General features: G+C 42.6%; 2 long non-coding RNA genes across 2 annotated transcripts; both read right to left on the minus strand.

Moving 5' to 3' along the window:
- Positions 1–3342: 3342 nt before the first annotated feature.
- Positions 3343–6759, minus strand: LOC125978205 (uncharacterized). Its single transcript, XR_011087900.1, has 5 exons — positions 6657–6759; positions 5845–5949; positions 5108–5232; positions 4949–5035; positions 3343–3876 (listed from the first exon to the last, which is right to left on the minus strand). It is a non-coding gene; the product is annotated as an uncharacterized lncRNA (long non-coding RNA).
- Positions 6760–7861: 1102 nt separating this feature from the next.
- On the minus strand, positions 7862–9598 carry LOC137840817 (uncharacterized). Its single transcript, XR_011087894.1, has 3 exons — positions 9484–9598; positions 8675–8779; positions 7862–7967 (listed from the first exon to the last, which is right to left on the minus strand). It is a non-coding gene; the product is annotated as an uncharacterized lncRNA (long non-coding RNA).
- Positions 9599–10544: the final 946 nt, after the last annotated feature.

The following is a 10544-nucleotide window of genomic DNA, read 5'->3' on the forward strand; positions in this document are numbered from 1 at the left end:
ATAAGACCAAGGAAATCATTGTTGACTTCCGGAAGGGTCACACAACACACCTGCCGCTGATCATCGACGGTGCTGTGGTGGAGAGGGTGAGCTGCACCAAGTTCCTGGGGGTGCACATCAGTGAAGACCTCTCCTGGTCCGCAAACGTCGTCACTGGCAAAGAAAGCTCAGCGCCGCCTGTACTTCCTGCGGAAGCTCAGGCGTGCATGTGCTCCTCAGGCAGTCCTGTCTACATTCTACCGTGGCACCATTGAGAGCGTCCTCACCAGTTGCATCGCTGTCTGGGGTGGTAACTGCACTGAACAGAACTTGAAGGCCCTGCAGCGCATAGTGAATACGGCTAGTAAGATTATTGGTGCTTCGCTCCCCTCCCTGAAGGACATTTACACCTCCCATCTCGCCCGCAAGGCAACCTTGATTGCCAGAGATGTGAGTCACCCGGCTCACTCTTTGTTTGACCTTCTGCCCTCTGGGAAGAGGTACAGGAGCCTGCGCTCCCGCACCACCAGACTCGCCAACAGCTTCTTTCTCCAGGCTGTTAGGGCCCTGAACTCGCTACCCCCTTCTGCGTAGCGTGCGGCACTGTTGCGCTATTTTCGGGACTGTCTGCTGTACGCGCACTTGCTCCTTTTTTTCCTGCTCCTCTTATTTATTTATTTATTGTTGTGTTATTTATTCATTATTTATTCAGCACGCTTTTGTTGTACTTGTTTACTTGTTTGTCTGTTGTGAGCCATGTCTTGTCACCGTGGGATAGGGGGGAACGAAATTTTGGTTTCTTTGTGTGTCTTTGGCATGTGGAGAAATTGACAATAAAGCTGACTTTGACTTTGACTTTTGACGGGCCTTTGGCATTGACAAACGAGCGTCGGGTCTGCAGCGTGACGCGAGACGCCTCTTCATCTTTTTCTTATTTGCCGACTTGAGCTGGATGAATGTGCCAGCCTGGCACGTGTGCGCAACCCCCCCCCCCCCTCGCCATCCCTGAATTGTGGGCAATTTTTACATTTTGTTTTTGTTTGCCGCAATCTTATTAGGTTTGTATTATTTATTGCTTGCGCTCGTGTTTTATTCATTTTTCACAAAGTGTTTTTTGGCCTCTCCTTTTCTCATCTTTCTCCTTTTCTTATTGCCTCATTTGTACTTTTCGGCCTTTCCCCACTTGCGTTCTCTCCTTTCTGTTCTTTGTCCTTCTCTGCACTTGCTTTGCTTCTTGCCGTCTTTTCTGCACCTTTGCCATTTCTCTCATTGATTTGCTTCCTGCCCTTGACAACATTTAGCTTGGCCGGAACGCCGATGAACCCTCTGAGTGATGGCGGGACGGCGAAGGGGAGCCGCCGACCTCCGGCCGAGACGTTAGTGTTAAGGCTCTTCACCTTTGCTTGGCGGATGAGGAAGGAAGCTCGCCATCATTCACCTCGTCCCAAGCGGACGTTGCAACATTCCTTCGCTCGCCTTTCAACCATCATTTCCTTCATTCGACTTTTTACACAAATGTTGACCAGAACCTTTTTGCATCTCTTTGAACTTTGAACGGTTTTAAACAGCTTCTGATCACCAGTCAGCTGAAGCTCAAGGTGGTGATCAATCCCCAATGTGTGCGTGCGTGTGTGTGCGTGTGTATAAAATAGCAAATTGTGCGTTTTCATCTTTGTAAAGGCAGCATTTGCGACGTCACCTGTCCCTAATTTTTTTGCAAAGAGATAAACTTTCTCTTTTGTGTGGCCAGCAGGAGTCGCGTGTATTGTATATGTCAGTCTTCATCACTGCCCGCGCGGAATGCAAATCCACCACTGGAGTCTAGCTTGTGCTTTGGTTCTTGACCTAATTTGGATTGCTATCTCATAAATATCTTTTTGAAAAATGCCTTTGCACCAGTTTCTGTCGTTTCACTTCCTTCCAATTGGGGAAGCGGATTTCTGATACAGCCATGCCTCGAGACATGGGTCGAATTTGTGCTCATAGCTCAAATCCTGTCGTAGTATTTACTTCCACTCAAGCGCAGACCATGTGTGTACTTTGAGCCCTCTTTTGCGGACACACTGGGTGATTGTCGATGGTTCTTGTTCCTGAGCGGCTGCGAGAAGTGCAACGGGGTCTGCGGACATGATGATCGGCGGACGTGATGGTTAGCGGACGCGATGGTCGGCAGTGGGCCTCGGCCTGGTGACATTTCAAGGCGGCATTGCGACGGCGGCCTTGTTTGCATGCAGATCTGCGCACGAGCTTCAGACCTAGCGGTGACTCCTCACGGAGCACGAATGGCAAGCGCGGCGATCTGTCGGGAGTCGCTCGTCTTGCCGCAAAACGTGGAGGTGACGGGGTGCTTTTCTACTCGGCCTTGGAAACAGGACTTGTGTTGACGTAATGAAAATTGTCTTGAAGTAATTCAACGCAATATTCTGCAGCTTTTGAAAAATGCCTTAAACTCAGCAATGGCATTAATTGTGCAGAATCAAATGGTTTGTCTCGGTTTGGAGGAGATAAGACTGCATTCGCAACTGCTCACCGGTGGATGGCGGCGACTGGGAACATTGACTGTCGTGACTGATGCCCATACGGATGAAGAAGGAAAAAAACAGCGGCTTTCCAATATCAGTCCCAAAGCAATGTTCTCTGTCATGGCGTGCGTGCATGTGTGAGTTTTCCCTGACTGGGCCAGTTTGGAGCACTGCAGCACTGTAATGTTCTAAAAGCGTTGGCAGACCTGTACCGCGTGTCAACACACAAACACACACACACACACACACACACACACACACACACACACACACACACACACACACACACACACACACACACACACACACACACACATCCTTGTTAACCTCCCTCTGCAGGACCCGACTTACTTTACCGAGTTCTGGGGTCCACCCTTTCTAGTGGTCCAAGAACTATGAAAAAAATCAGGCAAGTCCCAAAAAAAATCTTGTTACTAAAAATCACTTTCAATAAACACAATTTGAAACTTTTTTTTTCATGTCAGTTTTTCAGTCATATCTGGGGCCTGTTTCTAACATTCCGGCTTTGCGGGTTCCACCTTTACACACATGAGATTTTTAGTCAGTTATGGGGATCGCTTTTAATATTTCAACCTTAAGAGGTCTACCTATACACACATTATTTTTTTAGCCAGTTATGGAGCTTGCTGTTAAGATTTAAGACTTGTTAGGTCTGCCTTTATAAAGAGGATCTATCAAGTTCAACCCCAACCCTAATCTAACCCAAACATGCATTTGTGTGGACTTAATCATTTGAGAAAACCTAAAAATTTTGTTAGTGTTATTAATACTTTCATCTGGCTAAATATACTAGATATACATTGAAATGTGCATTCTAAAATACATTCTGAAGTCTTTATTCAGATTCTGGTCCATTTTCCTTGGTCACAGTCTTAATATTCTTCAATTTGTTCAGTCATATTGGTACATTTTAAAATATTTAAATTCTGCATTTTAGTTAACTATAAAGTACACAGGATTTACAAGTAATAATTGTCTTGAGTCAAAATTTTAAATGGACACATTACAAATGTAGCCAATGAATAAAGGAACTTATTTAATCTAACATTTACGAACAGGAGAAGTGGAGCATAAAAAAAATCACAAACAAATAGTGAACAAATGGTGAAACAGGACCAGCCATGTGTTTCTATCTCTGTTAAGGGAAGCTGTTTCACTCATATTTTCTCCTCATGGTGGTTATTCTCTTTTTGACAAAGTACTTAACAGCTCGGTGCTTGTGGTTCTGCAGCAATGCATCTCTCGCAGTCAAGCTTACCAGGAACCTGATTTGTCAATATATACTTCCTTGAATGTTTATTTACTGCAGCACATTCCTCTGGGGTCCAGCTTCTTTTCACAACTTTTCCGTTACCTAAGGGCATAGGAAGAGCACTTTTTAGTTTACAACTTAATTAGAACAAAATTGCATAAATACATTCACTTTATGTACAATTATCCGACAATATAATTCAAATGAGATATTTTATAACGTCAACTATCTTTGTCAACAGTGATGAGCCTACAATAGACATAAGTAAATCAGTTAATATCTGAGATATTAATCCGGTCATTTAAGTTGCTAGGTGGTCTTCAGTGTCAGCTGTTTTGATATTAACAAAATTAAAAATAGATGCACAAAAGGGTAACATTAGAATGCCCCCAGTTTTGGTGGTGGGGGAAAGAGGTCTCTCATTTTCTTGACTACTTTTAAGCAGTTTTGCATTTGACCAGAATGTCACTGCTGGTAGATGAACCAATTCCTGGACCCTACAGAGGTTGCACAGGCAGTCAAACTCCACCATGGCAGCACATTGGGATGCACCATTTCTCTGACAAAACCATTAAGAACAGATACAAGTTGTTGCAAAATCAGGGAAAATAAAAAATAAAAATCAGAGAAAATTTTTTTTCAGACAGTGTTTTACATGTATGGGGAATTTGCTTTGATAACGTGCTACACATGGACAAACAAAGATGATAAAAGTAAATTTGGAAATATATAGTGTGTAAAAAATTAAATGCAAGCTGTATAAGAATGGTATCTGCCTTGGTGTGACAATGTGTGAATTTGCATATTCACTAATAGGTTAATCTAGAGCAATTTTTCTTTCTCTCTTTTGAGGTAAATGTGTCATGTATACATTACCGCTATTTAAAAATAGATGTAAACAAACATCTCACATATAATCAAGGTTAGCAATGACCTGTAACTCACATGAGAAAGGATGGGTCAATTTTCATTTTATGACAAAATTCAAAAGTTTAGACCTTACATGTCTAAGAAAAAAAGTCAAGTGGTGTTTAATATATCTTGCTTGGGTCATCTAAATCTTAGTAAGCAGCATATGTGAGGATAATTAGATACTGATACAGTAGTAACAATTGGGCAATTTAAAAGTAACTGTGATAAAGTTATATATTGAAAAGGATTACTCTAAACTCACCTCCCTTTTTGGCAGACTTTTCATTACTTGGGCCACGAGATGCGGAGGTACAAGAGGTCACTTCTATCACTTCTGGGATCAGCCCATCTGAAATGATGATTTTTAAGTACAGAAAAAAAACACAGTATAGCAATATTCTAAAACAAAAATTAACTGCACCTGTATAAGAATGCTTGGTCAAATTTAATATACTCTTGTTTTGAGCGGTCCTTTTGGGAATCATTGTCAGTATCATCACTGTCTGAGTAGTCCACTTTGAGAAACTCCTTTGATAATTGATAGCTCTATGGAGGGAATTAAAAGAAATGTGTTGTTAGTTTCTGCAAGCTACTCTTATATGCTGTATTAATATAAAGACTAGAATTTCTTTGCTCAAAATAATTAAAATTTCTGTCCAATATCTTAACTGGTAGACGACCGGTGCTGTACACATCCTCTGAAATATGCCAAAACCTTATATCACAGGAAATTTTACATATAAAACATGGAAAAGGCTCCAAAATTTACAACAAAGAAGCCACAAGAAACCATATTTCAGAAATCTGTTATGTGTGTGTGAATGATTGGCTTGGTTGGAATAACCATGACAACCTTAGATCCATACGGAGGGCCCCACAAGTAGCCATCAGAAATCTGTTATGTGTGTGTGAATGATTGGCTTGGTTGGACACCCATGGGCGGATGTTTCAACAATCCATCTATAGGTGTGTGTGCCACTGGTTCGTTTGGGCTCTATGAGGAGAACCACTAAAACCGTGTGATCCAATGGTTGGCTGAATGCTGTTTAAGGTACCTTCTGACTAAAGAACAGCTTTCCAACTAAAAGCTGTAAACTAAGAGAACAAGAAAAGGTCTACAAAGTTTATTTCTTACAACAAAGTCGCACTGAATGTTACCTGTTGGCTGGCATCTTGTTTGATGTTATCATCAGGGTCAGAGTCCTGCCAAGTTCTGGCTGGTTCAGGCAGCGCACCATCAACAGGAGCCTGAGAGCCTGTCACCTGGAATTAAAACCACAAATAACTTACCAACATCATACAGACACCACAAATGACAGACTCAAGACCTGTATAGTTAAATCATGTGAAGTTAGTCCCCGAAACCAAACAAGCTTTTCTAACTAAAGTGTTCCAGTCAGTTCTGGATGTCTAATCAGGTCCTATAACAGCATCTTTATGGATGTAGTGGAGCATCCTTCAGCATGACACTTTAGCCGTTTAGCTGTTGAGGATGTGTGGAACTATAGCTGTAATATAATCAGCCTCCATAATGTCCATAACCAAAATATGATCTAAAAACATGAGACAACCTTCGATCCATACGGAGGGCCCCACAAGTAGCCATCAGAAATCTGTTATTATGTGAGTGTGAATGATTGGCTTGGTTGGAATAACCAAGACAACTTTAGATCCATACGGAGGGCCCCACAAGTAGCCATCAGAAATCTGTTATGTGTGTGTGAATGATTGGCTTGGTTGGACACCCATGGGCGCATGTTTCAACAATCCATCTATAGGTGTGTGTGCCACTGGTTCGTTTGGGCTCTATGAGGAGAACCACTAAAACCGTGTGATCCAATGGTTGGCTGAATGCTGTTTAAGGTACCTTCTGACTAAAGAACAGCTTTCCAACTAAAAGCTGTAAATTAAGAGAACAAGAAAAGGTCTACAAAGTTTATTTCTTACAACAAAGTCTAACTGAATGTTACCTGTTGGCTGGCATCTTGTTTGATGTTATCATCAGGGTCAGAGTCCTGCCAAGTTCTGGCTGGTTCAGGCAGCGCACCGTCAACAGGAGCCTGAGAGCCTGTCACCTGGAATTAAAACCACAAATAACTTACCAACATCATACAGACACCACAAATGACAGACTCAAGACCTGTATAGTTAAATCATGTGAAGTTAGTCCCCAAAACCAAACAAGCTTTTCTAACTAAAGTGTTCCAGTCAGTTCTGGATGTCTAATCAGGTCCTATAAGCTCAGCCAGCTCAGTGGCCCAGTAGTAGAGTGTCCGCCCTGAGACTGGAAGGTTGTGGGTTCAAACCCCGGCCGGGTCATACCAAAGACTATAAAAATGGGACCCATTGCCTCCCTGCTTGGCACTCAGCATTAAGGGTTGGAATTGGGGGGTTAGATCACCAAATGATTCCCGAGCGCGGCACCGCTGCTGCTCACTGCTCCCCTCTCCCCCAGGGGATGGATCAAAATCACATGGGGATGGGTTAAATGCAGAGGACAAATTTCACCACACCCAGATGTGTGTGTGACGATGATCATTGGGACTTTATAACAGCATCTTTATGGATGTAGTGGAGCATCCTTGAGCATGACACTTTAGCCGTTTAACTGTTGAGGATGTGTGGAACTATAGCTGTAATATAATCAGCCTCCATAATGTCCATAACCAAAATATGATCTAAAAACATGAGACAACCTTCGATCCATACGGAGGGCCCCACAAGTAGCTATCAGAAATCTGTTATTATGTGTGTGTGAATGATTGGCTTGGTTGGAATAACCAAGACAACTTTAGATCCATACGGAGGGCCCCACAAGTAGCCATCAGAAATCTGTTATTATGTGTGTGTGAATGATTGGCTTGGTTGGAATAACCAAGACAACTTTCGATCCATACGGAGGGCCCCACAAGTAGCCATCAGAAATCTTTTATGTGTGTGTGAATGATTGGCTTGGTTGGACACCCATGGGCGCATGTTTCAAATATCCATCTATAGGTGTGTGTGCCACTGGTTCGTTTGGGCTCTATGAGGAGAACCACTAAACCCGTGTGATCCAATGGTTGGCTGAATGCTGTTTAAGGTACCTTCTGACTAAAGAACAGCTTTCCAACTAAAAGCTGTAAACTAAGAGAACAAGAAAAGGTCTACAAAGTTTATTTCTTACAACAAGTTACCTGTTGGCTGGCATCTTGTTTGATGTTATCATCAGGGTCAGAGTCCTGCCAAGTTCTGGCTGGTTCAGGCAGCGCACCATCAACAGGAGCCTGAGAGCCTGTCACCTGGAATTAAAACCACAAATAACTTACCAACATCATACAGACACCACAAATGACAGACTCAAGACCTGTATAGTTAAATCATGTGAAGTTAGTCCCCAAAACCAAACAAGCTTTTCTAACTAAAGTGTTCCAGTCAGTTCTGGATGTCTAATCAGGTCCTATAACAGCATCTTTATGGATGTAGTGGAGCATCCTTCAGCATGACACTTTAGCCGTTTAGCTGTTGAGGATGTGTGGAACTATAGCTGTAATATAATCAGCCTCCATAATGTCCATAACCAAAATATGATCTAAAAACATGAGGCAACCTTTGATCCATACGGAGGGCCCCACAAGTAGCCAACAGAAATCTGTTATTGTGTGTGTGTGAATGATTGGCTTGGTTGGAATAACCAAGACAACTTTAGATCCATACGGAGGGCCCCACAAGTAGCCATCAGAAATCTGTTATGTGTGTGTGAATGATTGGCTTGGTTGGACACCCATGGGCGCATGTTTCAACAATCCTTCTATAGGTGTGTGTGCCACTGGTTCGTTTGGGCTCTATGAGGAGAACCACTAAAACCGTGTGATCCAATGGTTGGCTGAATGCTGTTTAAGGTACCTTCTGACTAAAGAACAGCTTTCCAACTAAAAGCTGTAAACTAAGAGAACAAGAAAAGGTCTACAAAGTTTATTTCTTACAACAAAGTCTAACTGAATGTTACCTGTTGGCTGGCATCTTGTTTGATGTTATCATCAGGGTCAGAGTCCTGCCAAGTTCTGGCTGGTTCAGGCAGCGCACCGTCAACAGGAGCCTGAGAGCCTGTCACCTGGAATTAAAACCACAAATAACTTACCAACATCATACAGACACCACAAATGACAGACTCAAGACCTGTATAGTTAAATCATGTGAAGTTAGTCCCCAAAACCAAACAAGCTTTTCTAACTAAAGTGTTCCAGTCAGACCTGATGTCTAATCAGGTCCTATAACAGCATCTTTATGGATGTAGTGGAGCATCCTTCAGCATGACACTTTAGCCGTTTTGCTGTTGAGGATGTGTGGAACTATAGCTGTAATATAATCAGCCTCCATAATGTCCATAACCAAAATATGATCTAAAAACATGAGACAACTTTCGATCCATACGGAGGGCCCCACAAGTATCCATCAGAAATCTGTTATTGTGTGTGTGTGAATGATTGGCTTGGTTGGAATAACCAAGACAACTTTAGATCCATACGGAGGGCCCCACAAGTAGCCATCAGAAATCTGTTGTGTGTGTGAATGATTGGCTTGGTTGGACACCCATGGGCGCATGTTTTAACAATCCTTCTATAGGTGTGTGTGCCACTGGTTCGTTTGGGCTCTATGAGGAGAACCACTAAAACCGTGTGATCCAATGGTTGGCTGAATGCTGTTTAAGGTACCTTCTGACTAAAGAACAGCTTTCCAACTAAAAGCTGTAAACTAAGAGAACAAGAAAAGGTCTACAAAGTTTATTTCTTACAACAAAGTCTAACTGAATGTTACCTGTTGGCTGGCATCTTGTTTGATGTTATCATCAGGGTCAGAGTCCTGCCAAGTTCTGGCTGGTTCAGGCAGCGCACCGTCAACAGGAGCCTGAGAGCCTGTCACCTGGAATTAAAACCACAAATAACTTACCAACATCATACAGACACCACAAATGACAGACTCAAGACCTGTATAGTTAAATCATGTGAAGTTAGTCCCCAAAACCAAACAAGCTTTTCTAACTAAAGTGTTCCAGTCAGACCTGATGTCTAATCAGGTCCTATAACAGCATCTTTATGGATGTAGTGGAGCATCCTTCAGCATGACACTTTAGCCGTTTTGCTGTTGAGGATGTGTGGAACTATAGCTGTAATATAATCAGCCTCCATAATGTCCATAACCAAAATATGATCTAAAAACATGAGACAACTTTCGATCCATACGGAGGGCCCCACAAGTATCCATCAGAAATCTGTTATTGTGTGTGTGTGAATGATTGGCTTGGTTGGAATAACCAAGACAACTTTAGATCCATACGGAGGGCCCCACAAGTAGCCATCAGAAATCTGTTGTGTGTGTGAATGATTGGCTTGGTTGGACACCCATGGGCGCATGTTTTAACAATCCTTCTATAGGTGTGTGTGCCACTGGTTCGTTTGGGCTCTATGAGGAGAACCACTAAAACCGTGTGATCCAATGGTTGGCTGAATGCTGTTTAAGGTACCTTCTGACTAAAGAACAGCTTTCCAACTAAAAGCTGTAAACTAAGAGAACAAGAAAAGGTCTACAAAGTTGATTTCTTACAACAAAGTCTAACTGAATGTTACCTGTTGGCTGGCATCTTGTTTGATGTTATCATCAGGGTCAGAGTCCTGCCAAGTTCTGGCTGGTTCAGGCAGAGCACCGTCAACAGGAGCCTGAGAGCCTGTCACCTGGAATTAAAACCACAAATAACTTACCAACATCATACAGACACCACAAATGACAGACTCAAGACCTGTATAGTTAAATCATGTGAAGTTAGTCCCCAAAACCAAACAAGCTTTTCTAACTAAAGTGTTCCAGTCAGACCTGATGTC

Source organism: Syngnathus scovelli, chromosome 12 (genome assembly GCF_024217435.2).
Source record: "Syngnathus scovelli strain Florida chromosome 12, RoL_Ssco_1.2, whole genome shotgun sequence".
NCBI lineage: Eukaryota > Metazoa > Chordata > Actinopteri > Syngnathiformes > Syngnathidae > Syngnathus > Syngnathus scovelli.